The sequence below is a fragment of the Pseudophryne corroboree genome, unplaced genomic scaffold (genome assembly GCF_028390025.1).
Source record: "Pseudophryne corroboree isolate aPseCor3 unplaced genomic scaffold, aPseCor3.hap2 scaffold_74, whole genome shotgun sequence".
In the NCBI taxonomy this organism is placed as follows: domain Eukaryota; kingdom Metazoa; phylum Chordata; class Amphibia; order Anura; family Myobatrachidae; genus Pseudophryne; species Pseudophryne corroboree.
Genome location: NW_026970320.1, coordinates 1,184,707 through 1,212,438, shown reverse-complemented (window position 1 = coordinate 1,212,438; position 27,732 = coordinate 1,184,707). Strand labels below are relative to the sequence as shown.

General features: G+C 49.2%; 28 non-coding genes across 28 annotated transcripts; all 28 read right to left on the bottom strand.

Annotated features, from left to right (window-relative positions):
• Positions 1-11,719: 11,719 nt before the first annotated feature.
• On the bottom strand, positions 11,720-11,882 carry LOC135040506 (U1 spliceosomal RNA). The gene has a single exon (XR_010234405.1). It is a non-coding gene; the product is annotated as a U1 spliceosomal RNA (small nuclear RNA).
• Positions 11,883-12,034: 152 nt separating this feature from the next.
• On the bottom strand, positions 12,035-12,198 carry LOC135040419 (U1 spliceosomal RNA). The gene has a single exon (XR_010234321.1). It is a non-coding gene; the product is annotated as a U1 spliceosomal RNA (small nuclear RNA).
• A 604-nt stretch (positions 12,199-12,802) lies between these two features.
• Positions 12,803-12,965, bottom strand: LOC135040483 (U1 spliceosomal RNA). The gene has a single exon (XR_010234383.1). It is a non-coding gene; the product is annotated as a U1 spliceosomal RNA (small nuclear RNA).
• A 151-nt stretch (positions 12,966-13,116) lies between these two features.
• On the bottom strand, positions 13,117-13,280 carry LOC135040434 (U1 spliceosomal RNA). The gene has a single exon (XR_010234335.1). It is a non-coding gene; the product is annotated as a U1 spliceosomal RNA (small nuclear RNA).
• A 670-nt stretch (positions 13,281-13,950) lies between these two features.
• Positions 13,951-14,113, bottom strand: LOC135040500 (U1 spliceosomal RNA). Its single transcript, XR_010234400.1, has one exon. It is a non-coding gene; the product is annotated as a U1 spliceosomal RNA (small nuclear RNA).
• A 152-nt stretch (positions 14,114-14,265) lies between these two features.
• On the bottom strand, positions 14,266-14,429 carry LOC135040433 (U1 spliceosomal RNA). Its single transcript, XR_010234334.1, has one exon. It is a non-coding gene; the product is annotated as a U1 spliceosomal RNA (small nuclear RNA).
• Positions 14,430-15,105: 676 nt separating this feature from the next.
• LOC135040488 (U1 spliceosomal RNA) lies at positions 15,106-15,268 on the bottom strand. The gene has a single exon (XR_010234388.1). It is a non-coding gene; the product is annotated as a U1 spliceosomal RNA (small nuclear RNA).
• A 152-nt stretch (positions 15,269-15,420) lies between these two features.
• Positions 15,421-15,584, bottom strand: LOC135040432 (U1 spliceosomal RNA). Its single transcript, XR_010234333.1, has one exon. It is a non-coding gene; the product is annotated as a U1 spliceosomal RNA (small nuclear RNA).
• A 604-nt stretch (positions 15,585-16,188) lies between these two features.
• On the bottom strand, positions 16,189-16,351 carry LOC135040482 (U1 spliceosomal RNA). Its single transcript, XR_010234382.1, has one exon. It is a non-coding gene; the product is annotated as a U1 spliceosomal RNA (small nuclear RNA).
• Positions 16,352-16,503: 152 nt separating this feature from the next.
• On the bottom strand, positions 16,504-16,667 carry LOC135040446 (U1 spliceosomal RNA). Its single transcript, XR_010234347.1, has one exon. It is a non-coding gene; the product is annotated as a U1 spliceosomal RNA (small nuclear RNA).
• Positions 16,668-17,337: 670 nt separating this feature from the next.
• Positions 17,338-17,500, bottom strand: LOC135040503 (U1 spliceosomal RNA). The gene has a single exon (XR_010234402.1). It is a non-coding gene; the product is annotated as a U1 spliceosomal RNA (small nuclear RNA).
• Positions 17,501-17,652: 152 nt separating this feature from the next.
• Positions 17,653-17,816, bottom strand: LOC135040431 (U1 spliceosomal RNA). The gene has a single exon (XR_010234332.1). It is a non-coding gene; the product is annotated as a U1 spliceosomal RNA (small nuclear RNA).
• A 675-nt stretch (positions 17,817-18,491) lies between these two features.
• LOC135040487 (U1 spliceosomal RNA) lies at positions 18,492-18,654 on the bottom strand. The gene has a single exon (XR_010234387.1). It is a non-coding gene; the product is annotated as a U1 spliceosomal RNA (small nuclear RNA).
• Positions 18,655-18,806: 152 nt separating this feature from the next.
• Positions 18,807-18,970, bottom strand: LOC135040429 (U1 spliceosomal RNA). The gene has a single exon (XR_010234331.1). It is a non-coding gene; the product is annotated as a U1 spliceosomal RNA (small nuclear RNA).
• Positions 18,971-19,644: 674 nt separating this feature from the next.
• Positions 19,645-19,807, bottom strand: LOC135040479 (U1 spliceosomal RNA). The gene has a single exon (XR_010234379.1). It is a non-coding gene; the product is annotated as a U1 spliceosomal RNA (small nuclear RNA).
• A 152-nt stretch (positions 19,808-19,959) lies between these two features.
• On the bottom strand, positions 19,960-20,121 carry LOC135040461 (U1 spliceosomal RNA). Its single transcript, XR_010234362.1, has one exon. It is a non-coding gene; the product is annotated as a U1 spliceosomal RNA (small nuclear RNA).
• A 674-nt stretch (positions 20,122-20,795) lies between these two features.
• LOC135040478 (U1 spliceosomal RNA) lies at positions 20,796-20,958 on the bottom strand. The gene has a single exon (XR_010234378.1). It is a non-coding gene; the product is annotated as a U1 spliceosomal RNA (small nuclear RNA).
• Positions 20,959-21,110: 152 nt separating this feature from the next.
• On the bottom strand, positions 21,111-21,272 carry LOC135040456 (U1 spliceosomal RNA). Its single transcript, XR_010234357.1, has one exon. It is a non-coding gene; the product is annotated as a U1 spliceosomal RNA (small nuclear RNA).
• A 674-nt stretch (positions 21,273-21,946) lies between these two features.
• Positions 21,947-22,109, bottom strand: LOC135040471 (U1 spliceosomal RNA). Its single transcript, XR_010234371.1, has one exon. It is a non-coding gene; the product is annotated as a U1 spliceosomal RNA (small nuclear RNA).
• A 152-nt stretch (positions 22,110-22,261) lies between these two features.
• LOC135040459 (U1 spliceosomal RNA) lies at positions 22,262-22,423 on the bottom strand. Its single transcript, XR_010234360.1, has one exon. It is a non-coding gene; the product is annotated as a U1 spliceosomal RNA (small nuclear RNA).
• A 674-nt stretch (positions 22,424-23,097) lies between these two features.
• Positions 23,098-23,260, bottom strand: LOC135040492 (U1 spliceosomal RNA). The gene has a single exon (XR_010234392.1). It is a non-coding gene; the product is annotated as a U1 spliceosomal RNA (small nuclear RNA).
• A 152-nt stretch (positions 23,261-23,412) lies between these two features.
• Positions 23,413-23,576, bottom strand: LOC135040428 (U1 spliceosomal RNA). Its single transcript, XR_010234330.1, has one exon. It is a non-coding gene; the product is annotated as a U1 spliceosomal RNA (small nuclear RNA).
• A 672-nt stretch (positions 23,577-24,248) lies between these two features.
• On the bottom strand, positions 24,249-24,411 carry LOC135040477 (U1 spliceosomal RNA). The gene has a single exon (XR_010234377.1). It is a non-coding gene; the product is annotated as a U1 spliceosomal RNA (small nuclear RNA).
• Positions 24,412-24,563: 152 nt separating this feature from the next.
• On the bottom strand, positions 24,564-24,725 carry LOC135040450 (U1 spliceosomal RNA). Its single transcript, XR_010234351.1, has one exon. It is a non-coding gene; the product is annotated as a U1 spliceosomal RNA (small nuclear RNA).
• A 674-nt stretch (positions 24,726-25,399) lies between these two features.
• LOC135040495 (U1 spliceosomal RNA) lies at positions 25,400-25,562 on the bottom strand. The gene has a single exon (XR_010234395.1). It is a non-coding gene; the product is annotated as a U1 spliceosomal RNA (small nuclear RNA).
• A 152-nt stretch (positions 25,563-25,714) lies between these two features.
• Positions 25,715-25,878, bottom strand: LOC135040441 (U1 spliceosomal RNA). Its single transcript, XR_010234342.1, has one exon. It is a non-coding gene; the product is annotated as a U1 spliceosomal RNA (small nuclear RNA).
• Positions 25,879-26,549: 671 nt separating this feature from the next.
• LOC135040467 (U1 spliceosomal RNA) lies at positions 26,550-26,712 on the bottom strand. The gene has a single exon (XR_010234367.1). It is a non-coding gene; the product is annotated as a U1 spliceosomal RNA (small nuclear RNA).
• Positions 26,713-26,864: 152 nt separating this feature from the next.
• LOC135040438 (U1 spliceosomal RNA) lies at positions 26,865-27,028 on the bottom strand. The gene has a single exon (XR_010234339.1). It is a non-coding gene; the product is annotated as a U1 spliceosomal RNA (small nuclear RNA).
• Between the last annotated feature and the right edge of the window lie 704 nt (positions 27,029-27,732).

Below are 27,732 nucleotides of genomic sequence, written 5' to 3'. Positions count from 1 at the left end.
TTTGCCTATAACACTAACTATAAATATTTTGAATTGGTCCTGGACCACCAATCCAAGGCACCCCTGCAAGTGCCCTGAGGCACCCCAGGGTGCAGTTTGAGAACAACTGGTCTAGTGAGTACCCAGGATAATTATTGTAGCTGGTCTGCGGGTAACAGCTCTCAGATCCACTTCTAGAAAAAATGCAACAATGTAATTTGAGTGACAAACTGCAGAGATGAACCCTTTCTGTGACTGCTGCACAGGGATCACACAAACTCTATTCATAGGGCTGACTTCACTTAGGGGAGATGTTCTCGCCCGTATATACCGCACTTACGGTACCATTGGATTTACAGATATTTTCTTGCAATACACTATGGGGGTCATTCTGAGTTGATTGTTTGCTAGCAGTTTTTAGCAGCCTTAAAACGGTGGAGTTAACATATCTCACGTGGAAGGTGGTCATGTTATTAGCCTTGGCTTCGGCTAGGCGAGTGTCGGAATTAGCGGCTTTGTCACATAAAAGCCCATATTTGGTGTTCCATGTGGATAGAGCGGAATTGCGGACCCGTCCTCAATTCCTACCAAAAGTGGTCTCATCTTTTCATATGAACCAACCTATTGTGGTGCCTTTGGCTATGTGTGACTTGGAGGATTCCGAGTTACTTGATGTGGTCAGGGCTTTGAAAATTTACGTGGCCAGGACGGCTAGAGTCAGGAAAACTGAAGCGCTGTTTGTCCTGTATGCAACCAACAAGATTGGTGCCCCTGCTTCAAAGCAGGCTATTGCTCGCTGGATTTGTAACACGATTCAGCAAGCGCATTCTATGGCTGGATTGCAGTTACAGAAATCGGTCTAGGCCCATTCCACGAGGAAAGTGGGCTCTTCTTGGGCGGCTGCCCGAGGGGTCTCGGCACTACAGCTGTGTCGAGCTGCTACTTGGCCAGGTTCAAACACCTTTTCAAAATACTATAAGTTTGATACCCTGGCTGAGGAGGAACTCATGTTTGCTCAATCGGTGCTGCAGAGTCATCCGCACTCTCCCGCCCGTTTTGGAGCTTTGGTATAATCCCCATGGTCCTTACGGAGTCCCCAGCATCCTCTAGGACATTAGAGAAAATAAGATTTTAAACCTACCGGTAAATCTTTTTCTCGTAGTCCGTAGAGGATGCTGGGCGCCCGTCCCAAGTGCGGACTACTTCTGCAATACTTGTATATAGTTATTGCTTCAATAAGGGTTATGTTATAGTTGCATCGGTCCTGCACTGATGCTACAGTATGTTGTTTTTTCGTACTCATAACTGGGTAGTTTATCACAAGTTATACGGTGTGATTGGTGTGGCTGGTATGAATCTTGCCCTGGATTAACAAAATCCTTTCCTCATACTGTCAGTCTCCTCTGGGCACAGTTACTCTAACTGTGGCATAGAGGGGCATAGAGGGAGGAGCCAGTGCACACCCAGAACTAAAGTCTTTCTTAAAGTGCCCATGTCTCCTGCGGAGCCCGTCTATCCCCATGGTCCTTACGGAGTCCCCAGCATCCTCTACGGACTACGAGAAAAAGATTTACCGGTAGGTTTAAAATCTTATTTTCTACTTTATTCTTTTCTATCCTAGTTTATTACGACCAACTCTCATCCAAGGAGTTTGATATTCTACTACCTGCATGCAATTTAAATTGCTTAAATTGTTTATATGGTTGATTTGTCCTTCACAATCCATAATCTGCAACTTGGATGTACTTGTGTCATTGAAAATCTTATAATAAAAATGTTTATATATTGAAAAAAAAAGTTATAAGACATATGCATTCAATATTTGAAGAAACAAAATAAAATAAAGCTATGTATTGGGTTTCACTAACAAGCACATTGGAAGACTTGACTACTGTTAAAAGACATGCATTACATGGTATAGAGCCACAAACCACAATGTAGTAAAATAAAAACAAACTTACATGTGTATCAAACCTATGTGAGGCTTACATTGATAGTGCAAGATCAACACTCTATCAACTGTGCAAACTAGACTGCACATAAATGCCATAAAATTTATCTGAGATTTTAGTAAATAAGGCCCGTTGCTGTCCGGGTCACACAGCCGTCACGGCCCGCCCCCATACGGTCCGGTCATGTCTGCGTTGTCCTGACTGTGCCCCCAAAATGGCGGCACAACGCCGCTGGCCCGACTCCTCCTGCCCAGTGACCGCCTCTGCCTGTCAATCAGACAGAGGCGCTCACTGGGCAGAGATGCTGATCGCATCTCTGGCATGTGCCGGTGCACTGTGGCACCAGCACACACGCACTTCAGACCTGATCTCCTGTTGTGTGAATATGCACAGCAGGGATCAGGTCTTAATTAGGCCCTATATACAGCTGTCAGTAAAGCAGGGATGTGCTGCTGCCAGTGAGGCAGGGATGTTCTGCTGTCAGTGAAGCAGTGATGTGCTGCTGTCAGTGAAGCAGTGATGTGCTGCTGTCAGTGAAGCAGTGATGTGCTGCTGTCAGCGAGGCAGTGATGTGCTGCTGTCAGCGAAGCAGGGATGTGCTGCTATAAGTGAGGCAGGGATGTGCTGCCGTCAATGAGGCAGGGATGTGCTGCCGTCAATGTTGCAGGGATGTGTTGCTGTCAACGTTGCAGGGATGTGCTGCTGTCAGTGAAGCAGGAATGTGCTGCTGCAGTGAGGCAGAGATATGCTGCCCACTATCTCCCTATCACCCCTGCCTGAGTCACACACTTTCCCTGTCACCCCTGCCTCAGTTACCCACTATCTCCCAGTCACCGCTGCCTCAGTCAACCACTATACCTGCGACCCCTGCCTCAGTCACCCACTATCCCTGTCACCCCTGCCTCAGTCACCCACTGTCACCCTATCACCCCTGCTTCAGTCACCCACTATCCCTGTCAACCCTGCCTCAGTCTCTTACTGTCCCTGTCACCCCTGCCACAGTCATCCACTATCTCCCTATCATCCCTGCCTTATTCATTTATTATCCCTGTCACCCACTTTCTTCCCATACTTACCCAACCCCTTCCTATCACCCCTCCCTCAGTAACCCACTATCTCCCTGTCACCCCTGCCTCAGTCACCCACTATCACTGTCACCCCTGCATCAGTCACCCACTATCTCCCAGTCACCCCGGCTTCAGTCACCTACTATCTCCCACTCATACATGCTTCAGTCACCCACTATCTCCCAGTCATCCCTGCCTCAGTCACCTACTGACACCAGTGCAGATATTTCTGCTGCAGCCTCTCCACTCTCCAGCGTGAACGTCCTGACGACTGAGGAAATCCGCTTTCCAGTTGAGGACTCCGGGAATGAACACTGCCGATATTGCTGGCAGATGACGTTCTACCCAACTGAGGATTTTTTTATACTTCCAGCTTTGCCATGCAGTTTCGAGTGCCGACTTGATGATTTGTGTACACTACCGTGGTGGCGTTGTCCGATTGTACTTGAACAGGCCTGTTCTGTACTAGAGGCAGGGCCAGTATCAATGAATTGAACACTGCCCGCAATTCCAGAATGTTTATCGGGAGGAGAGATTCCTCCCTGGTCCACCGATGGTGAAGGGTCGTCATCACGGCCATAACCTTGGTGAATTTCCGAGGTGCCGTGGCCAAACCAGAAGGCAGGACCTGAAATCCAAAAACTAACCAGGCACAACACTGCTTAGCTTCCAACATCAGATGAGATTGGACATATCCAGTGTGATGCGGCTGTAGATGATTTTTGCTGTTTCTAACTTCTACATCAATGAATAAGTTTCAAAATAGAATGCATCAAGAGAACGGTGTTGGTAGTATAAAACTACCTACAGCACCTGGTATTCCCAGGTGGTCTCACATCCAAGAACAAACCAGGCCTAAGATCAGGTGATATTGGGCATATACAGTGTGGTGTGGCTGTAGATGAACTTAGTGGTTTCTGTTAGAGTTCTTCTACTTCTAACTACTAGTACATAAATGAATAAGCGGCCGATTTATTAAACCTGGTGGAATGATAAAGTACCAGCCAATCAGCTCCTAATTGCCATGTCACAGGCTGGGTTTGAAAAATGACAGTTAGGAGCTGACTGGCTGGTACTTTATCACCTTGCACTTTATCAGTTCACCAGGCTTAATAGATCTGCCCCAATGTTTCAAAATGGAATGCATCAAGAGAACGGTGTTGGTATTGTAAAAATACACACAGCTCCTGGTATTTCCTGGTGGTCTCCCATCCAAGTACTAAAACCAAGACCAACACTGCTCAGCTTCCTTGATCAGGAGAGATTGGGCAAATCCAGTGTGCTGTGGCTGTAGATGAGCTGGTGGTTTCTGCTAGAGCTTTTCTACTTCTAACTTCTGGTACATAAAAGAATACGTGTAAAAATTAAATGTACCAAGAAAAGGGTGTTGGTAGTTTAAAAACACCTAAAGAATCTGATAATACATGGATGGGAGACTGCTTGGTAGTAACAAAGTCCAATACTGCTTTGCTTCAAAGATCAAATGAGATTGGGCATATCCAGTGTGGTGTGGCTTTAGATAAGCTTTGTGGTTTCTGTTAGAGCTCTTCTACTTCTAACTACTGGTACATTAATGAATATGTATAAGGTTGTAGTTTATCCAATATGCCTTTACTACCTTACCTTCCCCCCCCCTCCCCTCCCCTCCTTATAGCTTCCTTTGTTCTCTCCTCCTCGTGTGTGCGTTATTTGTTTTCTCATACGTCCTAGAGGATGCAGGGATCACATTAAGAACCATGGGGTATAGACGGGATCCGCAGGAGACATGGGCACTTTAAGACTTTCAAAGGGTGTGAACTGTCTCCTCCCTCTATGCCCACTCCTCCAGACTCCAGTTTTAGAATTGTGCCCAGTGAGACTGGATGCACTACAGGGGAGCTCTACTGAGTTTCTCTGAAAAGACTTATGTTAGCTTTTCTTATTTTCAGGGAGGCTGCTGGCAACAGTCTCCCTGCTTCGTGGGACTTAGGGGAGAGAAGTATGACCAACTTCTAGTGAGTTCAATGGCTCTACTTCTGGCTGACAGGACACCATTAGCTCCTGAGGGTGCTGATCGCTGGGTACGCCTAGATGCCCACTCCCGTAGCCTGCCGTCACCCCCTTACAGAGCCAGAAGTCAGAAGACAGGCGAGTAGCAGAAGAACAGATGGCATTCTGAGGTACCACGCAGCGAGCGGAATGCTGTGCGCCATGCTCCCACACAAACACAGGCACTGCAGGGTGCAGGGCGTGGGGGGAGGGCACCCTGGGCAGCATAAATTCCTCACAAAAGGCTGGCAAAAGTGGACATTAGTGCCTGGGCACTGTCCTTACCCCACCAGCGTAATTAATTATTTGTTTCTGAGCGGGACAGAAGCGTGCCATTACAGCGGCGGGGCTTCTTCCTCACCTCACCAGCACATCTAAAGAGCGTTACAAGTCTATCACTATAGAGTTTATTATTTCCCAGACTGTGTACTTTTGACGCTGGGTTGTGAGCTGAAAAATCCCATCTGTCCCTCTGACATATTTACTGTAGGTCTATCCCCCATAAGCCGATGTGTCTGTGGGTACTTGGTACATGTGTGTCAACATGTCGGTGGCTGAATGTTTTTCCCAAGAGGAAACTATATTAGGAATGCAGACATATGATGGTGGCCCTGTTGGCACCACCAATAACTGACTGGGTGAAAGTTTCAGTAATATCAGAGTGAGGTTGGATAAATCTGTGTCCCAGACACAGACGTAGAGAAAAGATGTGATGTTCATGGCTATGCTTCTTTTCCCTCAGGCCCCGCAAAAATGTTATTTTGCCCAGTTACTACACACTGATACTGACTCGGATACTGATTCCTATGTCGACCATAATATTTCCTGATTAGATCCAATATTGGCAAGGAGCATTCAGTACATGATTGTGGATATTAAGGACATATTAACATCACTGAGGACCCTGCTGTTCCTGACAAAGGGGTCTATTTGTATGTATATATAGATATATAATGAAAGCTGATGTAACGTTCCTTCATCTCTGTTTGAGAAAGTCTGGGCCAGCTCGACAAGATGGTTTCAAATCCCCAAAAGGTTTCCGGTTGTTTATTTATTTCCTGCCGCGGACAGAATAAAGTGGGAGTCACCCCCTGTTCTGCACGGGGCCCTGTCACAAATCCAGCGGATCGTATGCAGGAAGCTACATTATTTCTAGTTATGTAACCACGGGTACATTACTTAGACCTGCCATTACATGCGCATGGGTGAGTAGTAGTATTCAAGAATTGGTCGAATACCTTGTCATCCGATATAGATATCCTGGAGACATGGGATGCTCCTTACGTTGGATCATATCAAGGACACTGCAGCATACTTACGACTGCAAGGGATATAGGACTCTTGAGTTCACGGGCCAATTTCATGGCAGTCTCGGATAGGAGGGCATTGTGGATTCACCAAGGGAATGCTGATGCTGACTCCAAGAAGAAAGGGAGTCTCTTCCCTATGAAGGTGAAGCCTTGTTTGGCGACGGCCTAGTTATTTTGATCTCGGCAGCTCCCGCAGGTAAGTCAACCTTCTTGCCCTATGTTCCCTCTCAACGGATGAAGACGCATCATTATCTAACGCAGTCATTTTGGCCCAATAGATATGCAAGAAGTTAAGATTCCCATTTCTTTGCAGGTAGAGGAAGGAGAAGAGGGAAGAGGTCTATAGCCTCTTCAAGATCGCAGGAGCAGAGATCGTCCTCTGCTTCTGCCAAATCCACTGCATGACGCTGGGGCTCTCTTGCAGGAGCCCACACCAGTGGGGGCACGTCTAAAACACTTCAGTCAGTACTGGATTAATTTGGACCTGGACTCGTGGGTTTTACAAATAGTGTCCCAAGGGTACAAACTGGGGTTTCAAGACGTTCCCCCTCACCGATTGTTCAAATCGGCATTAGTCAGCAGGGAGAAGGCTTTTATTCAAGCCTCTTCGTGGTCCCGAAGCCGGACGGCTCAGTCAGACCAATCTTAAATCTGAAATCCCTCAATTTCTACCTAAAGAAATTCAATTTCAAGATGGAATCTCTCAGGGTAGGGATCTCCGGTCCGGAGGAAGGAGATTTCATGGTTTTGGTAGACATAAGGATGCCTACTTACATGTTCCCGTTTAGCCACTGCATCAAGCTACCTGAGGTTTGCAATTCAGGATTGTCATTACCAATTTCAGACATTGCCGTTTGGTCTGTCCACGGCTCCGAGGATTTTCACCAGGGTGATGGCGGAAATGATGGTTCTCCTTCGCAAGCAAGGAGTCACAATTATCCCGTACTTGGATGATCTCTTGATAAAGGCGAGATCCAGGGACCAGTTGTTGCAAAACATTGCACTCTCCCTGACAGTTCTTCAACAACATGGTTGGCTCCTAAACTTGCCAAAATCGCAGTTGGTCCCAATGACACGGTTGTTGTTTTTGGGAGTGATACTGGACACAGAAGAGGTTTTCTTCCAGTGGAAAGGCTATGGAGATCCAGAGTCTGGTCAAACAAATTCTGAAACAAGCAAGAGTGTTAATCCATCAATGCATTCGGTTGCTGGGCAAGATGGTTGCGGCCTACGAGGCCATTCAGTTTGGCAGGTTCCATGCTAGAGTGTTCCAGTGGGACCTGTTGGACAAGTGGTCCGGATCCCACCTACACATGCACCGGAGGATAATCCTGTCTTCCAAGACCAGAATATCACTCCATTGGCGGCTGCACAGTTCTCACCTCCTAGAGGGGCGATGGTTCGGGATCCAGGACTGGATCCTAGGGACCACGGATGCAACCCTCCGAGGCTGGGAAGCAGTCACACAGGGTGAAAACATCCAAGGAAGATGGTCAAGTCGGGAAAGTTGTCTCCACATAAATGTTCTGGAGTTAAGGGCCATTTAATAACTGCAGACACAGTACGCACTGGGACGGGTGCCCAGCATCCTCTACGGACTAAGAGAAAAGGATTTACCGGTAGGTATTAAAATCCTATTTTCTCTAACGTCCTAGAGGATGCTGGGGACTCCGTAAGGACCATGGGGATAGACGGGCTCCACAGGAGACATGGGCACTTTAAGAAAGACTTTAGTTCTGGGTGTGCAGTGGCTCCTCCCTCTATGCCCCTCCTCCATACCTCAGTTTGATACTGTGCCCAGTGGAAACTGGGTGCTTTTCAGGAGCTCTCCTGAGCTTTCTGACAGAAAGTATTTTGTTAGGTTTTTAATTTTCAGGGAGCACTGCTGGCAACAGACTCCCTGCATCGAGGGACTGAGGGGAGAGAAGCAGCCCTACTCTCTGAGTTGCAAGGCCCTGCTTCTTAGGCTACTGGACACCATTAGCTCCAGAGGGATTGGTACACAGGATCTCACCCTCGCCGTCCGTCCCAGAGCCGCGCCGCCGTCCCCCTCGCAGAGCCGGAAGATAGAAGCCGGGTGAGTATGAGAAGAAAAGAAAGACTTCAGCGGCGGAAGAAGACTTCATGATCTTCACTGAAGTAACGCACAGCACTGCAGCTGTGCGCCATTGCTCCCATACACCTCACATACTCTGGTCACTGTAAGGGTGCAGGGCGCAGGGGGGGCGCCCTGGGCAGCAATATAAACCTCTTTTTGCCAAAAATATAACACATATACAGCTGGGCACTGTATATATATATGAGCCCCCGCCAATTTTACAGTTTAAGCGGGACAGAAGCCCGCAGCTGAGGGGGCGGGGCTTCTCCCTCATCACTCACCAGCGCCATTTTTTCTCCACAGCACCGCTGAGGAAGTTCCCCAGACTCTCCCCTGCTGAAACCACGGTAGACAAGAGGGTTGAAAAGAGGGGGGGGGGGCACATAATTCGGCGCAAATTACATACAGCAGCACTACTGGGCAAACATTAAGTTACTGTGTTATTCCTGGGTTATATAGCGCTGGGGTGTGTGCTGGCATACTCTCTCTCTCTGTCTCTCCAAAGGGCCTTGTGGGGAAACTGTCTTCAGAAAAAGCATTCCCTGTGTGTGTGGTGTGTCGGTACACGTGTGTCGACATGTCTGAGGAAGAAGGCTATATTAGAAAGGAGCGGGAGCAAATTAATGTGGTGTCTCCGCCGACAGCTGATTGGATGGATATGTGGAATGTTTTAAATGCTAGTGTAAACTCATTGCACAAAAGATTAGACAAGGCTGAAGCTTCGGGACAGTCAGGGTCTCAACCCATGCCTGATCCTATGTCGCAGGGACTGTCAGGGTCTCATAAGCGCCCACTATCCCAGATTGTTGACACAGATACTGACACGGATTCTGACTCCAGTGTCGATTACGATGATGCAAAGTTACAGCCAAAATTGGCAAAATCCATTCGATATAGGATTATGGCAATAAAAGATGTTTTGCACATCACAGAGGAACCCCCTGTCCCTGACAAGAGGGTACATAAGTACAAGGGAAAGAAGCCTGAGGTAACCTTTCCCCCCTCACACGAGCTGAACGAGTTATGTGAAAAAGCTTGGGAATCTCCAGATAAAAGACTGCAGATTTCCAAAAGGATTCTTATGGCGTATCCTTTCCCATCAATGGATAGGTTAAGATGGGAATCCTCCCCTAGGGTGGACAAAGCATTAACACGCTTATCTAAGAAGGTAGCCCTCCTGTCCCAGGATACGGCTACCCTCAAAGAGTCTGCTGACCGCAAACAGGAGATAACCCTGAAGTCAATTTATACACATTCGGGTACCTTACTCAGACCGGCAATTGCGTCGGCCTGGGTGTGTAGTGCTGTAGCAGCATGGACGGATACCTTATCTGAGGGGATGGATACCCTAGATAAGGATACTATTTTATTGACCCTGGGGCATATAAGAGATGCTGTCCAATATATGTGTGTATGCAAAGTACAGGTGGTGCTGCAGGGCTCACACCCTTTTACTTGTCTTGTAGAGCAACTCTGGAGCTGTTACTGGATCCATCTGCTGCAGGCCTTCCCCCAGGAATGCTTGCACTAGTTGTTGCATTTGGTTTGTTGTTTGGGGGTGCTTCAGTATTAGGCAGCCTTCTGCCCTCCCACATTCATCTGAAAATGTGTTCTCCCTGCAGTTGTTGTCCCCAGATGAGAGTTCCCTTGTGCTTCCTCAGTTGAATCTCCTTAACTTGACGGGGGTGTGCCCGAGCAGCCGCCCTCCACAGCCCTATCCCAACACATACTTATCTTGCATATGAGATCTCTTGATCATGAAGATAGTTCTCACAGGGTGAGGTTCATCCATTACATTTTAAAGTAGGAAGGTACAAATTACATATTCGAATTACATATATGTTCTGGATTCAAATGTTTTCCCCCCTTCCTTTCTCAATTGTGCCCATCAGCAGCTATTCTAATGTTGCTGCCAATGGTTGTGACACATTTTTTTCTTCTGTGGGGTACACTGGACTCCACAAGGATTCACATTGGGGTGTAGAGTAGGACCTTGATCTGAGGCACCAACAAGCTCAAAGCTTTTGACTGTTCCCAAGATACTCAGCGCCCCCTCCTCTATAACCTCGCTTCCATGAACAGGGAGCTCAGTTTGTAGTTGGTGCCTTCAGTAGCAGGCCACTTAACAGGGTTCTGCCTCAGGCATCCTATTCTTAGCTATTAATTTTGACAAGAAAAGAAGAACTTTTTTAATAAGAATCTACAAGGGCTGCAGCAGGCTAGGTCTAATAGACATATTTACTGCAGCTCCATCACTCCCAGCGGCGCAGTATACTCCCGTGCCCCGGTTGCTGGGTCACTGCAGCGGAGGCTCCGGTTTCTTCCTAAGGTCAGTCACACACACACCGCCCTCCGGGATCACGAGGCCGCTGATGAAAGGGTGGTAAGGGGCTTCTGTGCACACACTATACCGTGATCCAGCGTGGCTGTAGGGGGCGGGCATTGTGCGCACTGGCGTGGACACTGATTACTGGGCAGCTGCTCCACTAGCCACCAGGGACAGTTAAGGAGCACAGCTCTGGGGGTTTTTCTCCTATATTAACCCCATTTTGTACTACCCGCAGTGCATTGTGATAGGTAATAGGGCCTGATTCAGGTTGGATTGCAATCGCAATAAGCAATCCAACTGCAAAAATTGCTAAGAGCATACGCATCCGCCTGCATTTTCTGCGGCACCCCGCAGATAATTCGATCGCCTCTGCCTGTCAATCGGTGCAGGGGGGGGGGGGGAGGGGGGTCAACAACACTCCATTTCCAAGTCGGAGATGGAGCGGTGCGGGGGCAGGGTTTCAATATTGGGTCGGCAACGGAGAAACAGGAGGCGTGGTTAGAGCGGCTGCATGACATCTCATGGGCCGGACTCCGCCAGTGGAGCCCCAGCGTCATGCAGTAGATTTTGTAGAGGCCTGGGAGGACTTCTGTTCCTGGAAGCTAGCTGTGTTGTGCAGCTTTTTTCCTCTGCCCCTACCTCTGGCAAGAAAGGACGCACCTCGCACTTTCCTTCAGTGTGGGGCTCATGTTGGCTATGCCCCAGCCCCTGAAGCATTCAAGCTGATTTCTTGCAGCAGCTGGGCACTGTAACAGCTCCAAAGCTGCTCTGTAAGGCAAGTAAAAGGGTGTGGGCCCTGCAGCACTACCTGTAGTTCGCATTGTGCATTGGAAGGCACAAAGTAAGCAGACGGGAGTAGTCAGGATAGTGCGCAAAGGCATAGAAGGGAGCGGCTCAAGAAAAGAGAAGTGGAAACAGACAGCAAACTAGGCTGGAGAGAGACCTGAGACAAAGAAATCTGAATTATACGAGAGCCGACCAGAAGAAACACACATTATGCAGTCAAGTGTCCCACATTTGGGGAAATCGCAGGAGCAGCACACCAAGAGTGCAATGGGTGAGATTTGCCCTGGGAGAAGCACCTTCCTGATCATAGTATCTCACCTGGCAGGTAAGTAGGAGTTAGGCTAGAGCTGGGGAGGGTCGCTGCTCGGGCACCCCCCTGTCAAGTGAAGGAGATCCAACTGAGGCAGCACAAGGGAACTCTCGAAAGAAGAACAAGGCTAGAGGAAGATCTGAGACAAAGAAATCTGACTTTTACCAGAGCTGACCAGAGGAAAGCACAAACACAGTCCCCCACTACCACAAATAATGCAGTTGAGTTTCCCACATTTGGGGAAATCACAGGGGTCAGCATACCCAGAATGCAATGAATGAACCTCACCCTGGGAGAACAATCTTCATGACCATGGTATCTCCTATGCAAAATAAGTATGATTTGGGATTGGGCTGGGGAGGGCCGCTGCTCAGGCATATCTCTGTCAAGTAAAGGAGATTCAACTGAGGCAGCACAAGGGAACTCTCATCTGGGGACAACAACTGCAGGGAGAACACATATATTCAAATGAACATGGGAGGGCAGAAGGCTGCCTAATACTGAAGCACCCCCAAACAACAAACCAAATGCAACAACTAGTACAAGCATTCCTGGGGGAAGGTCTACAGAAGACGGATTTGCATAGTGATGTCATCCAAGCAGTGGGCCAAAGTTGGCTGGAACCCTCATCTGCATATGAAAAGAGAAAAGGGGTATGCAGGGCATGGCGGCCTTTTGCGGCACTTGGATGGCCCCTTAAGCATTCAAGCTGATTTCTTGCAGCAGCTGGGCACTGTAACAGCTCCAGAGCTGCTCTGTTAGGCAAGTAAAAGGGTGTGGGCCCTGCAGCACTACCTGTAGTTCGCATTGTGCATTGGAAGGCACAAAGTAAGCAGACTGGAGAAGTCAGGATAGTGCGCAAGGGCATAGAAGGGAGCGGCTCAAGAAAAGAGAAGTGGAAACAGACAGCAAACTAGGCTGGAGAGAGACCTGAGACAAAGAGATCTGAATTATACGAGAGCCGACCAGGGGAAACACAAATTATGCAGTCAAGTTTCCCATATTTGGGGAAATCACAGGGGCAGCACACCCAGAGTGCAATGGGTGAGCCTTGCCCTGGGAGAAGCACCTACATGATCATAGTATCTCACCTGGCAGGTAAGTAGGAGTTGGGCTAGAGCTGGGGAGGGTCGCTGCTCGGGCACCCCCTGTCAAGTGAAGGAGATCCAACTGAGGTAGCACAAGGGAACTCTCGAAAGAGGAACAAGGCTAGAGGATAATCTGAGACAAAGAAATCTGACTTTTACCAGAGCTGACCAGAGGAAAGCACAAACACAGTCCCCCACTACCACAAATAATGCAGTCGAGTTTCCCACATTTGGGGAAATCACAGGGGTCAGCATACCCAGAATGCAATGAATGAACCTCACCCTGGGAGAACAATCTTCATGACCATGGTATCTCCTATGCAAAATAAGTATGATTTGGGATAGGGCTGGGGAGGGCCGCTGCTCAGGCACATCTCTGTCAAGTAAAGGAGATTCAACTGAGGCAGCACAAGGGAACTCTCATCTGGGGACAACAACTGCAGGGAGAACACATATTTTCAGATGAACATGGGAGGGCAGAAGGCTGCCTAATACTGAAGCACCCCCAAACAACAAACCAAATGCAACAACTAGTGCAAGCATTCCTTGGGGAAGGCCTACAGCAGACGGATTTGCATATGGTGATGTCATCCAAGCAGTGGGTCAAAGTTGGCTTCAACCCTCGTCTGCATATGAAAAGAAAAAAGGGATGGCAGGGCATGGCGGCCTTTTGTGGCGCTTGGATGACCCCTAATTCGCATTAAACATCTCCACCCTCCTTCAGTGTGGGGCTCATGTTGGCTATGCCCCAGCCCCTGAAGCATTCAAGCTGATTTCTTGCAGCAGCTGGGCACTGTAACAGCTCCAGAGCTGCTCTGTAAAGCATGTAAAAGGGTGTGGGCCCTGCAGCACTACCTGTAGTTTGCATTGTGCGTTGGAAGGCACAAAGTAAGCAGACGGGAGAGGTCAGGATAGTGCGCAAGGGCATAGAAGGGAGCGGCTCAAGAAAAGAGAAGTGGAAACAAACAGCAAACTAGGCTGGAGAGAGACCTGAGAAAAAGAGATCTGAATTATACGAGAGCCGACCAGAGGAAACACAAATTATGCAGTCAAGTGTCCCACATTTGGGGAAATCACAGGAGCAGCACACCCAGAGTGCAATGGGTGAGCCTTGCCCTGGGAGAAGCACCTTCCTGATCTTAGTATCTCACTTGGCAGGTAAGTAGGAGATGGGCTAGAGCTGGGGAGGGTCGCTGCTCGGGCAACCCCCTGTCAAGTGAAGGAGATCCAACTGAGGCAGCATAAGGGAACTATCGAAAGAAGAACAAGGCTAGAGGAAGATCTGAAACAAAGAAATCTGACTATTACCAGAGCTGACCAGAGGAAAGCACAAACACAGTCCCCCACTACCACAAATAATGCAGTCGAGTTTCCCACATTTGGGGAAATCACAGGGGTCAGCATACCCAGAATGCAATGAATGAACCTCACCCTGGGAGAACAATCTTCATGACCATGGTATCTCCTATGCAAAATAAGTATGATTTGGGATAGGGCTGGGGAGGGCCGCTGCTCAGGCACATCTCTGTCAAGTAAAGGAGATTCAACTGAGGCAGCACAAGGGAACTCTCATCTGGGGACAACAACTGCAGGGAGAACACATATTTTCAGATGAACATGGGAGGGCAGAAGGCTGCCTAATACGGAAGCACCCCCAAACAACAAACCAAATGCAACAACTAGTGCAAGCATTCCTGGGGGAAGGCCTGCAGAAGATGGATTTGTATACAGTGATGTCATCCAAGCAGTGGGCCAAAGTTGGCTGGAACCCTCATCTGCATATGAAAAGAGAAAAGGGGTATGCAGGGCATGGCGGCCTTTTGCGGCGCTTGGATGACCCTTAGTTCGCATTAAACACCCCCACCCTCCTTCGGTGTGGGGCTCATGTTGGCAATGCCCCAGCCCCTGAAGCATTCAAGCTAATTTTTTGCAGCAGCTTGGCACTGTAACAGCTCCAGAGCTGCTCTGTAAGGCAAGTAAAAGGGTGTGGGCCCTGCAGCACTACCTGTAGTTTGCATTGTGCATTGGAAGGCACAAGGTAAGCAGACAGGAGGAGAAGTCAGGATAGTGCACAAGGGTATAGAAGGGAGGGGCTCATAAAAAAAAAGAAGTGGAAACAGACAGCAAACTAGGCTGGAGAAAGACCTGAGACAAAGAGATCTGAATTATATGAAAGCCGACCAGTGGAAACACAAATTATGCAGTCAAGTTTCCCACATTTGGGGAAATCACAGGGGCAGCACACCCAGAGTGCAATGGGTGAGCCTTGCCCTGGGAGAAGCACCTTCATGATCATAGTATCTTACCTGGCAGGTAAGTAGGAGTTGGGCTAGAGCTGGGGAGGGTCGCTGCTCAAGCACCCCCCTGTCAAGTGAAGGAGATCCAACTGAGGCAGCACAAGGAAACTCTCGAAAGAGGAACAAGGCTAGAGGAAGATCTGAGACAAAGAAATCTGACTTTTACCAGAGGTGACCAGAGGAAAGCACAAACACAGTCCCCCACTACCACAAATAATGCAGTCGAGTTTCCCACATTTGGGGAAATCACAGGGGTCAGCATACCCAGAATGCAATGAATGAACCTCACCCTGGGAGAACAATCTTCATGACCATGGTATCTCCTATGCAAAATAAGTATGATTTGGGATAGGGCTGGGGAGGGCCGCTGCTCAGGCATATCTCTGTCAAGTAAAGGAGATTCAACTGAGGCAGCACAAGGGAACTCTCATCTGGGGACAACAACTGCAGGGAGAACACATATATTCAAATGAACATGGGAGGGCAGAAGGCTGCCTAATACTGAAGCACCCCCAAACAACAAACCAAATGCAACAACTAGTACAAGCATTCCTGGGGGAAGGTCTACAGAAGACGGATTTGCATAGTGATGTCATCCAAGCAGTGGGCCAAAGTTGGCTGGAACCCTCATCTGCATATGAAAAGAGAAAAGGGGTATGCAGGGCATGGCGGCCTTTTGCGGCACTTGGATGGCCCCTTAAGCATTCAAGCTGATTTCTTGCAGCAGCTGGGCACTGTAACAGCTCCAGAGCTGCTCTGTTAGGCAAGTAAAAGGGTGTGGGCCCTGCAGCACTACCTGTAATTCGCATTGTGCATTGGAAGGCACAAAGTAAGCAGACTGGAGAAGTCAGGATAGTGCGCAAGGGCATAGAAGGGAGCGGCTCAAGAAAAGAGAAGTGGAAACAGACAGCAAACTAGGCTGGAGAGAGACCTGAGACAAAGAGATCTGAATTATACGAGAGCCGACCAGGGGAAACACAAATTATGCAGTCAAGTTTCCCATATTTGGGGAAATCACAGGGGCAGCACACCCAGAGTGCAATGGGTGAGCCTTGCCCTGGGAGAAGCACCTACATGATCATAGTATCTCACCTGGCAGGTAAGTAGGAGTTGGGCTAGAGCTGGGGAGGGTCGCTGCTCGGGCACCCCCCTGTCAAGTGAAGGAGATCCAACTGAGGTAGCACAAGGGAACTCTCGAAAGAGGAACAAGGCTAGAGGATAATCTGAGACAAAGAAATCTGACTTTTACCAGAGCTGACCAGAGGAAAGCATAAACACAGTCCCCCACTACCACAAATAATGCAGTCGAGTTTCCCACATTTGGGGAAATCACAGGGGTCAGCATACCCAGAATGCAATGAATGAACCTCACCCTGGGAGAACAATCTTCATGCCCATGGTATCTCCTATGCAAAATAAGTATGATTTGGGATAGGGCTGGGGAGGGCCGCTGCTCAGGCACATCTCTGTCAAGTAAAGGAGATTCAACTGAGGCAGCACAAGGGAACTCTCATCTGGGGACAACAACTGCAGGGAGAACACATATTTTCAGATGAACATGGGAGGGCAGAAGGCTGCCTAATACTGAAGCACCCCCAAACAACAAACCAAATACAACAACTAGTGCAAGCATTCCTTGGGGAAGGCCTACAGCAGACGGATTTGCATATGGTGATGTCATCCAAGCAGTGGGTCAAAGTTGGCTTCAACCCTCGTCTGCATATGAAAAGAAAAAAGGGATGGCAGGGCATGGCGGCCTTTTGTGGCACTTGGATGACCCCTAATTCGCATTAAACATCTCCACCCTCCTTCAGTGTGGGGCTCATGTTGGCTATGCCCCAGCCCCTGAAGCATTCAAGCTGATTTCTTGCAGCAGCTGGGCACTGTAACAGCTCCAGAGCTGCTCTGTAAAGCATGTAAAAGGGTGTGGGCCCTGTAGCACTACCTGTAGTTTGCATTGTGCGTTGGAAGGCACAAAGTAAGCAGACGGGAGAGGTCAGGATAGTGCGCAAGGGCATAGAAGGGAGCGGCTCAAGAAAAGAGAAGTGGAAACAAACAGCAAACTAGGCTGGAGAGAGACCTGAGAAAAAGAGATCTGAATTATACGAGAGCCGACCAGAGGAAACACAAATTATGCAGTCAAGTGTCCCACATTTGGGGAAATCGCAGGAGCAGCACACCCAGAGTGCATTGGGTGAGCCTTTCCCTGGGAGAAGCACCTTCCTGATCTTAGTATCTCACTTGGCAGGTAAGTAGGAGATGGGCTAGAGCTGGGGAGGGTCGCTGCTCGGGCAACCCCCTGTCAAGTGAAGGAGATCCAACTGAGGCAGCACAAGGGAACTATCGAAAGAAGAACAAGGCTAGAGGAAGATCTGAGACAAAGAAATCTGACTATTACCAGAGCTGACCAGAGGAAAGCACAAACACAGTCCCCCACTACCACAAATAATGCAGTCGAGTTTCCCACATTTGGGGAAATCACAGGGGTCAGCATACCCAGAATGCAATGAATGAACCTCACCCTGGGAGAACAATCTTCATGACCATGGTATCTCCTATGCAAAATAAGTATGATTTGGGATAGGGCTGGGGAGGGCCGCTGCTCAGGCACATCTCTGTCAAGTAAAGGAGATTCAACTGAGGCAGCACAAGGGAACTCTCATCTGGGGACAACAACTGCAGGGAGAACACATATTTTCAGATGAACATGGGAGGGCAGAAGGCTGCCTAATACGGAAGCACCCCCAAACAACAAACCAAATGCAACAACTAGTGCAAGCATTCCTGGGGGAAGGCCTGCAGAAGATGGATTTGTATACAGTGATGTCATCCAAGCAGTGGGCCAAAGTTGGCTGGAACCCTCATCTGCATATGAAAAGAGAAAAGGGGTATGCAGGGCATGGCGGCCTTTTGCGGCGCTTGGATGACCCTTAGTTCGCATTAAACACCCCCACCCTCCTTCGGTGTGGGGCTCATGTTGGCAATGCCCCAGCCCCTGAAGCATTCAAGCTAATTTTTTGCAGCAGCTTGGCACTGTAACAGCTCCAGAGCTGCTCTGTAAGGCAAGTAAAAGGGTGTGGGCCCTGCAGCACTACCTGTAGTTTGCATTGTGCATTGGAAGGCACAAAGTAAGCAGACAGGACGAGAAGTCAGGATAGTGCACAAGGGTATAGAAGGGAGGGGCTCATAAAAAAAAGAAGTGGAAACAGACAGCAAACTAGGCTGGAGAAAGACCTGAGACAAAGAGATCTGAATTATATGAAAGCCGACCAGTGGAAACACAAATTATGCAGTCAAGTTTCCCACATTTGGGGAAATCACAGGGGCAGCACACCCAGAGTGCAATGGGTGAGCCTTGCCCTGGGAGAAGCACCTTCATGATCATAGTATCTTACCTGGCAGGTAAGTAGGAGTTGGGCTAGAGCTGGGGAGGGTCGCTGCTCAAGCACCCCCCTGTCAAGTGAAGGAGATCCAACTGAGGCAGCACAAGGAAACTCTCGAAAGAGGAACAAGGCTAGAGGAAGATCTGAGACAAAGAAATCTGACTTTTACCAGAGGTGACCAGAGGAAAGCACAAACACAGTCCCCCACTACCACAAATAATGCAGTCGAGTTTCCCACATTTGGGGAAATCACAGGGGTCAGCATACCCAGAATGCAATGAATGAACCTCACCCTGGGAGAACAATCTTCATGACCATGGTATCTCCTATGCAAAATAAGTATGATTTGGGATAGGGCTGGGGAGGGCCGCTGCTCAGGCACATCTCTGTCAAGTAAAGGAGATTCAACTGAGGCAGCACAAGGGAACTCTCATCTGGGGACAACAACTGCAGGGAGAACACATATTTTCAGATGAACATGGGAGGGCAGAAGGCTGCCTAATACTGAAGCACCCCCAAACAACAAACCAAATGCAACAACTAGTGCAAGCATTCCTGGGGGAAGGCCTGCAGCAGATGGATTTGCATATGGTGATGTCATCCAAGCAGTGGGTCAAAGTTGGCTTTAACCCTCGTCTGCATATGAAAAGAGAAAAGGGGCGTGCAGGGCATAGCGGCCTTTTGCGGCGGTTGGATGACCCCTAGTTCGCATTAAACACCTCCACCCTCCTTCGGTGTGGGGCTCATGTTGGCAATGCCCCAGCCCTTGAAGCATTCAAGCTGATTTCTTGCAGCAGCTTGGCACTGTAACAGCTCCAGAGCTGCTCTGTAAGGCAAGTAAAAGGGTGTGGGCCCTGCAACACTACCTGTAGTTCGCATTGTCCGTTGGAAGGCACAAAGTAAGCAGACAGGAGGAGAAGTCAGGATAGTGCACAAGGGTATAGAAGGGAGGGGCTCAAAAAAAAAGAAGTGGAAACAGACAGCAAACTAGGCTGGAGAGAGACCTGAGACAAAGAGATCTGAATTAAATGAAAGCCGACCAGGGGAAACACAAATTATGCAGTCAAGTGTCCCACATTTGGGGAAATCACAGGAGCAGCACACCCAGAGTGCAATGGGTGAGCCTTGCCCTGGGAGAAGCACCTTCCTGATCATAGTATCTCACCTGGCAGGTAAGTAGGAGTTGCGCTAGAGCTGGGGAGGGTCGCTGCTCGGGCACCCCCCTGTCAAGTGAAGGAGATCCAACTGAGGAAGCACAAGGGAACTCTCGAAAGAAGAACAAGGCTAGAGGAGGATCTGAGACAAAGAAATCTGACTGTTACCAGAGCTGACCAAAGGAAAGCACAAACAGTCCCCCACTACCACAAATAATGCAGTCGAGTTTCCCACATTTGGGGAAATCACAGAGGTCAGTATACCCAGAATGCAATGAATGAACCTCACCCTGGGAGAACAATCTTCATGACCATGGTATCTCCTATGCAAAATAAGTATGATTTGGGATAGGGCTGGGGAGGGCCGCTGCTCAGGCACATCTCTGTCAAGTAAAGGAGATTCAACTGAGGCAGCACAAGGGAACTCTCATCTGGGGACAACAACTGCAGGGAGAACACATATTTTCAGATGAACATAGGAGGGCAGAAGGCTGCCTAATACTGAAGCACCCCCAAACAACAAACCAAATGCAACAACTAGTGCAAGCATTCCTGGGGGAAGGCCTGCAGCAGATGGATTTGCATATGGTGATGTCATCCAAGCAGTGGGTCAAATTTGGCTTCAACCCTCGTCTGCATATGAAAAGAGAAAAGGGGCGTGCAGGGCATAGCGGCCTTTTGCGGCGCTTGGATGACCCCTAGTTCGCATTAAACACCTCCACCCTCCTTCGGTGTGGGGCTCATGTTGGCAATGCCCCAGCCCTTGAAGCATTCAAGCTGATTTCTTGCAGCAGCTTGGCACTGTAACAGCTCCAGAGCTGCTCTGTAAGGCAAGTAAAAGGGTGTGGGCCCTGCAGCACTACCTGTAGTTCGCATTGTCCGTTGGAAGGCACAAAGTAAGCAGACAGGAGGAGAAGTCAGGATAGTGCACAAGGGTATAGAAGGGAGGGGCTCAAAAAAAAAGAAGTGGAAACAGACAGCAAACTAGGCTGGAGAGAGACCTGAGACAAAGAGATCTGAATTAAATGAAAGCCGACCAGGGGAAACACAAATTATGCAGTCAAGTGTCCCACATTTGGGGAAATCACAGGAGCAGCACACCCAGAGTGCAATGGGTGAGCCTTGCCCTGGGAGAAGCACCTTCCTGATCATAGTATCTCACCTGGCAGGTAAGTAGGAGTTGCGCTAGAGCTGGGGAGGGTCGCTGCTCGGGCACCCCCCTGTCAAGTGAAGGAGATCCAACTGAGGAAGCACAAGGGAACTCTCGAAAGAAGAACAAGGCTAGAGGAGGATCTGAGACAAAGAAATCTGACTGTTACCAGAGCTGACCAAAGGAAAGCACAAACAGTCCCCCACTACCACAAATAATGCAGTCGAGTTTCCCACATTTGGGGAAATCACAGGGGTCAGCATACCCAGAATGCAATGAATGAACCTCACCCTGGGAGAACAATCTTCATGACCATGGTATCTCCTATGCAAAATAAGTATGATTTGGGATAGGGCTGGGGAGGGCCGCTGCTCAGGCATATCTCTGTCAAGTAAAGGAGATTCAACTAAGGCAGCACAAGGGAACTCAAATCTGGGGACAACAACTGCAGGGAGAACACATATTTTCAAATGAACATGGGAGGGCAGAAGGCTGCCTAATACTGAAGCACCCCCAAACAACAAACCAAATGCAACAACTAGTACAAGCATTTCTGGGGGAAGGTCTGCAGAAGACGGATTTGCATACAGTGATGTCATCCAAGCAGTGGGCCAAAGTTGGCTGGAACCCTCATCTGCATATGAAAAGAGAATAGGGATATGCAGGGCATGGCGGCCTTTTGCGGCGCTTGGATGACCCTTCGTTCGCATTAAACACCCCCACCCTCCTTCGGTGTGGGGCTCATGTTGGCAATGCCCCAGCCCCTGAAGCATTCAAGCTGATTTCTTGCAGCAGCTTGGCACTGTAACAGCTCCAGAGCTGCTCTGTAAGGCAAGTAAAAGGGTGTGGGCCCTGCAGCACTACCTGTAGTTCGCATTGTCCGTTGGAAGGCACAAAGTAAGCAGACAGGAGGAGAAGTCAGGATAGTGCACAAGGGTATAGAAGGGAGGGGCTCAAAAAAAAAGAAGTGGAAACAGACAGCAAACTAGGCTGGAGAGAGACCTGAGACAAAGAGATCTGAATTATATGAAAGCCGACCAGGGGAAACACAAATTATGCAGTCAAGTGTCCCACATTTGGGGAAATCACAGGAGCAGCACACCCAGAGTGCAATGGGTGAGCCTTGCCCTGGGAGAAGCACCTTCCTGATCATAGTATCTCACCTGGCAGGTAAGTAGGAGTTGCGCTAGAGCTGGGGAGGGTCGCTGCTCGGGCACCCCCCTGTCAAGTGAAGGAGATCCAACTGAGGCAGCACAAGGGAACTCTCAAAAGAGGAACAAGGCTAGAGGAAGATCTGAGACAAAGAAATCTGACTGTTACCAGAGCTGACCAGAGGAAAGCACAAACAGTCCCCCACTACCACAAATAATGCAGTCGAGTTTCCCACATTTGGGGAAATCACAGGGGTCAGCATACCCAGAATGCAATGAATGAACCTCACCCTGGGAGAACAATCTTCATGACCATGGTATCTCCTATGCAAAATAAGTACGATTTGGGATAGGGCTGGGGAGGGCCGCTGCTCAGGCATATCTCTGTCAAGTAAAGGAGATTCAACTGAGGCAGCACAAGGAAACTCTCATCTGGGGACAACAACTGCAGGGAGAACACATATTTTCAAATGAACATGGGAGGGCAGAAGGCTGCCTAATACTGAAGCACCCCCAAACAACAAACCAAATGCAACAACTAGTACAAGCATTCCTGGGGGAAGGTCTGCAGAAGACGGATTTGCATACAGTGATGTCATCCAAGCAGTGGGCCAAAGTTGGCTGGAACCCTCATCTGCATATGAAAAGAGAATAGGGGTATGCAGGGCATGGCGGCCTTTTGCGGCGCTTGGATGACCCTTAGTTCGCATTAAACACCCCCACCCTCCTTCGGTGTGGGGCTCATGTTGGCAATGCCCCAGCCCCTGAAGCATTCAAGCTGATTTCTTGCAGCAGCTTGGCACTGTAACAGCTCCAGAGCTGCTCTGTAAGGCAAGTAAAAGGGTGTGGGCCCTGCAGCACTGCCTGTAGTTTGCATTGTGCATTGGAAGGCACAAAGTAAGCAGACAGGAGGAGAAGTCAGGATAGTGCACAAGGGTATAGAAGGGAGGGGCTCAAAAAAATAGAAGTGGAAACAGACAGCAAACTAGGCTGGAGAAAGACCTGAGACAAAGAGATCTGAATTATATGATAGCCGACCAGTGGAAACACAAATTATGCAGTCAAGTTTCCCACATTTGGGGAAATCACAGGGGCAGCACACCCAGAGTGCAATGGGTGAGCCTTGCCCTGGGAGAAGCACCTTCATGATCATAGTATCTTACCTGGCAGGTAAGTAGGAGTTGGGCTAGAGCTGGGGAGGGTCGCTGCTCAAGCACCCCCCTGTCAAGTGAAGGAGATCCAACTGAGGCAGCACAAGGGAACTCTCAAAAGAGGAACAAGGCTAGAGGAAGATCTGAGACAAAAAAATCTGACTTTTACCAGAGGTGACCAGAGGAAAGCACAAACACAGTCCCCCACTACCACAAATAATGCAGTCGAGTTTCCCACATTTGGGGAAATCACAGGGGTCAGCATACCCAGAATGCAATGAATGAACCTCACCCTGGGAGAACAATCTTCATGACCATGGTATCTCCTATGCAAAATAAGTATGATTTGGGATAGGGCTGGGGAGGGCCGCTGCTCAGGCACATCTCTGTCAAGTAAAGGAGATTCAACTGAGGCAGCACAAGGGAACTCTCATCTGGGGACAACAACTGCAGGGAGAACACATATTTTCAGATGAACATGGGAGGGCAGAAGGCTGCCTAATACTGAAGCACCCCCAAACAACAAACCAAATGCAACAACTAGTGCAAGCATTCCTGGGGGAAGGCCTGCAGCAGATGGATTTGCATATGGTGATGTCATCCAAGCAGTGGGTCAAAGTTGGCTTCAACCCTCGTCTGCATCTGAAAAGAGAAAAGGGGTATGCAGGGCATGGCGGCCTTTTGCGGCTTGGATGACCCCTAGTTCGCATTAAACACCTCCACCCTCCTTCGGTGTGGGGCTCATGTTGGCAATGCCCCAGCCTTTGAAGCATTCAAGCTGATTTCTTGCAGCAGCTTGGCACTGTAACAGCTCCAGAGCTGCTCTGTAAGGCAAGTAAAAGGGTGTGGGCCCTGCAGCACTACCTGTAGTTCGCATTGTCCGTTGGAAGGCACAAAGTAAACAGACATGAGGAGAAGTCAGGATAGTGCACAAGGGTATAGAAGGGAGGGGCTAAAAAAAAAAGAAGTGGAAACAGACAGCAAACTAGGCTGGAGAGAGACCTGAGACAAAGAGATCTGAATTAAATGAAAGCCGACCAGGGGAAACACAAATTATGCAGTCAAGTGTCCCACATTTGGGGAAATCACAGGAGCAGCACACCCAGAGTGCAATGGGTGAGCCTTGCCCTGGGAGAAGCACCTTCCTGATCATAGTATCTCACCTGGCAGGTAAGTAGGAGTTGCGCTAGAGCTGGGGAGGGTCGCTGCTCGGGCACCCCCCTGTCAAGTGAAGGAGATCCAACTGAGGCAGCACAAGGGAACTCTCGAAAGAAGAACAAGGCTAGAGGAGGATCTGAGACAAAGAAATCTGACTGTTACCAGAGATGACCAGAGGAAAGCACAAACAGTCCCCCACTACCACAAATAATGCAGTCGAGTTTCCCACATTTGGGGAAATCACAGGGGTCAGCATACCCAGAATGCAATGAATGAACCTCACCCTGGGAGAACAATCTTCATGACCATGGTATCTCCTATGCAAAATAAGTATGATTTGGGATAGGGCTGGGGAGGGCCGCTGCTCAGGCATATCTCTGTCAAGTAAAGGAGATTCAACTGAGGCAGCACAAGGGAACTCTCATCTGGGGACAACAACTGCAGGGAGAACACATATTTTCAAATGAACATGGGAGGGCAGAAGGCTGCCTAATACTGAAGCACCCCCAAACAACAAACCAAATGCAACAACTAGTACAAGCATTCCTGGGGGAAGGTCTGCAGAAGACGGATTTGCATACAGTGATGTCATCCAAGCAGTGTGCCAAAGTTGGCTGGAACCCTCATCTGCATATGAAAAGAGAATAGGGGTATGCAGGGCATGGCGGCCTTTTGCGGCGCTTGGATGACCCTTAGTTCGCATTAAACACCCCCACCCTCCTTCGGTGTGGGGCTCATGTTGGCAATGCCCCAGCCCCTGAAGCATTCAAGCTGATTTCTTGCAGCAGCTTGGCACTGTAACAGCTCCAGAGCTGCTCTGTAAGGCAAGTAAAAGGGTGTGGGCCCTGCAGCACTGCCTGTAGTTTGCATTGTGCATTGGAAGGCACAAAGTAAGCAGACAGGAGGAGAAGTCAGGATAGTGCACAAGGGTATAGAAGGGAGTGGCTCAAAAAAAAAGAAGTGGAAACAGACAGCAAACTAGGCTGGAGAGAGACCTGAGACAAAGAGATCTGAATTATATGAAAGCCGACCAGTGGAAATACAAATTATGCAGTCAAGTTTCCCACATTTGGGGAAATCACAGGGGCAGCACACCCAGAGTGCAATGGGTGAGCCTTGCCCTGGGAGAAGCACCTTCATGATCATAGTATCTCACCTGGAAGGTAAGTAGGAGTTGGGCTAGAGCTGGGGAGGGTCGCTGCTCAAGCACTCCCCTGTCAAGTGAAGGAGATCCAACTGAGGCAGCACAAGGGAACTCTCGAAAGAAGAATAAGGCTAGAGGAAGAAATGAGACAAAGAAATCTGACTTTTATCAGAGCTGACCAGAGGAAAACACAAACACAGTCCCCCACTACCACAAATAATGCAGTCGAGTTTCCCACATTTGGGGAAATCACAGGGGTCAGCATACCCAGAATGCAATGAATGAACCTCACCCTGGGAGAACAATCTTCATGACCATGGTATCTCCTATGCAAAATAAGTATGATTTGGGATAGGGCTGGGGAGGGCCGCTGCTCAGGCACATCTCTGTCAAGTAAAGGAGATTCAACTGAGGCAGCACAAGGGAACTCTCATCTGGGGACAACAACTGCAGGGAGAACACATATTTTCAGATGAACATGGGAGGGCAGAAGGCTGCCTAATACTCAAGCACCCCCAAACAACAAACCAAAAGCAACAACTAGTGCAAGCATTCCTGGGGGAAGGCCTGCAGCAGATGGATTTGCATATGGTGATGTCATCCAAGCAGTGGGTAAAAGTTGGCTTCAACCCTCGTCTGCATATGAAAAGAGAAAAGGGGCGTGCAGGGCATGGCGGCCTTTTGCGGCGCTTGGATGACCACTAGTTCGCATTAAACACCTCCACCCTCCTTCGGTGTGGGGCTCATGTTGGCTATGCCCCAGCCCCTTAAGCATTCAAGCTGATTTCTTGCAGCAACTGGGCACTGTAACAGCTCCAGAGCTGCTCTGTAAGGCAAGTAAAAGGGTGTGGGCCCTGCAGCACTACCTGTAGTTCGCATTGTGCGTTGGAAGGCACAAAGTAAGCAGACGGGAGAAGTCAGGATAGTGCGCAAGGGCATAGAAGGGAGCGGCTCAAGAAAAGAGAAGTGGAAACAGACAGCAATCTAGGCTGGAGAGAGACCTGAGACAAAGAGATCTGAATTATACGAGAGCCGACCAGGGGAAACACAAATTATGCAGTCAAGTTTCCCACATTTGGGGAAATCGCAGGAGCAACACACCCAGAGTGCAATGGGTGAGCCTTGCCCTGGGAGAAGCACCTTCATGATCATAGTATCTCACCTGGCAGGTAAGTAGGAGTTGGGCTAGAGCTGGGGAGGGTCGCTGCTCGGGCACCCCCCTGTCAAGTGAAGGAGATCCAACTGAGGCAGCACAAGGGAACTCTCGAAAGAAGAACAAGGCTAGAGGAAGATCTGAAACAAAGAAATCTGACTTTTACCAGAGCTGACCAGAGGAAAGCACAAACACAGTTCCCCACTACCACAAATAATGCAGTCGAGTTTCCCACATTTGGGGAAATCACAGGGGTCAGCATACCCAGAATGCAATGAATGAACCTCACCCTGGGAGAACAACCTTCATGACCATGGTATCTCCTATGCAAAATAAGTATGATTTGGGATAGGGCTGGGGAGGGCCGCTGCTCAGGCACATCTCTGTCAAGTAAAGGAGATTCAACTGAGGCAGCACAAGGGAACTCTCATCTGGGGACAACAACTGCAGGGAGAACACATATTTTCAGATGAACATGGGAGGGCAGAAGGCTGCCTAATACTGAAGCACCCCCAAACAACAAACCAAATGCAACAACTAGTGCAAGCATTCCTGGGGGAAGGCCTGCAGCAGATGGATTTGCATATGGTGATGTCATCCAAGCAGTGGGTCAAAGTTGGCTTCAACCCTCGTCTGCATATGAAAAGAGAAAAGGGGCGTGCAGGGCATGGCGGCCTTTTGCGGCGCTTGGATGACCCCTAGTTCGCATTAAACACCTCCACCCTCCTTCGGTGTAGGGCTCATGTTGGCTATGCCCCAGCCCCTTAAGCATTCAAGCTTATTTCTTGCAGCAGCTGGGCACTGTAACAGCTCCAGAGCTGCTCTGTAAGTGCTAAAACACACGAGGCAGCTGTCGCCGCCCGGCAAACACACGGCCGGCTTTTAACTGCTGCCGTGATGTAAAGACACATGCAGCGCAATGTGTCCTTACACACGGCACGGTGCCGGCCCAGCTGCCGGGTAACAGCCGGGACTCACCACTGAATAGTCCGGCTGCCGGCCCGTGCTCCTGCCGTCTGTCTGATTCAGTGTATAAGCACTGTC